The sequence below is a fragment of the Arachis ipaensis genome, chromosome B06 (genome assembly GCF_000816755.2).
Source record: "Arachis ipaensis cultivar K30076 chromosome B06, Araip1.1, whole genome shotgun sequence".
In the NCBI taxonomy this organism is placed as follows: Eukaryota; Viridiplantae; Streptophyta; class Magnoliopsida; order Fabales; family Fabaceae; genus Arachis; species Arachis ipaensis.
Genome location: NC_029790.2, coordinates 6,761,877 through 6,763,243, shown reverse-complemented (window position 1 = coordinate 6,763,243; position 1,367 = coordinate 6,761,877). Strand labels below are relative to the sequence as shown.

The window sequence follows — 1,367 nt, the reverse complement described above, 5'->3', positions numbered from 1 at the left end:
ATTAAAAATATTTTTTTATTAAATTAAGTATTACTGTAGTAAGAAAATGTAACACAAGAAGACTCGATAAAATAGGAGAGTGTAGGCAATCTAGGCATATTAAAGGTTTTATTTGTAAAAACGTGAAGTTTGTATTTGCTATTTATTATGAGCTCACATGACATCAATGTGTGAAAATTAAGGCCATTGAACTCGAACTTGGCTTACAAAACTCAGTACCAAATCTACAAACTCGTTTTCTTTGAATGCAAAATTCATTGAGCGCTTAAACGAATTTTTGTATGCGTACTCATTACCGATAAACACATTCAAACAATCATTAAGCAAATGTACTTTGTTCGATAATGTTGTGTAATGAGTAATGACAATTACCAATTTCCAATCAATCACATTCTATAAACATATCTTAGTAAAATTCGAATTTGTTGAAGACCGTTGAATAAAGAGATGACAAAAAGAGTTATTTTTTTATTGAGGGCAAGATCCCCTTGCTTCGATCATCAAATCACTGGAGACAAGACAAGACAACTTTGGTGCGATACCCTTCATATAAGGTCCTTGTTTTACAGATTCCAAATGTATTATGAGAAGCGAACCAAGATGCACTAATAAACGTTACTACCTTTTTCTATTAATAAACGTTACGTTGCTCGCAAACTTTTTTTGAGAGGTTTTACTTTCTTTTCCTTTTAAGAAAGAAGAGCCCATGCTTGTGTTTATGGATACCACTACTCATCCTTCATTCAGCCTTTCAATTTAATATTTTATTATTTTAATTTTTAATTAATTATGTTTCCTGTTCTTAAGAAACTACAATTAGTTTTAGAAAAATACTACTTACATTTAAAATTCAGCTTTTGTTCAGCTTTTTAATTTAATAATATTATTTAATTATTTTTAATTAAGTCACTTTATTATTTTTTAGTAAACATATTGTTAATCATATTTAGTTTAAATTTTATTTAATTATATGTGTCTGTTTTAATTTTTTTAATTATTATAATAAAAAGACTAATTAAAGAAATAAGTTAAAAGATACTTGGTTGCATTGATAAAAATATACTATATGATAAAAACTCAAGTAATATATGTTTAATAACCAACTCTAATAACCAACCAAAAAAAAAAGAGAACGAGTGTCACATAAGATGACTAAGTCCATCAACTAAAACAAATACAAAAATCAAACCACCAAATAAAAATGTCACTTTGTACAACTCTAACATCCAAATCTCTTGTACTACAAATTATTTAAAATAAAACACCTTTTAAATTTAACTTCAATTTACACATATTTAATTTATTTATACAAAATATAACAATTTTTAATATTTATTATATACTATCGTTAATTTACTGTCCCGCGT

The 1,367-nt window shown here is 26.1% G+C and overlaps 1 pseudogene; it reads right to left on the bottom strand.

The window, feature by feature from the left end:
* Window positions 1-1,367, bottom strand: part of LOC110263678 — a 4,599-nt pseudogene that overhangs the window by 183 nt on the left and 3,049 nt on the right.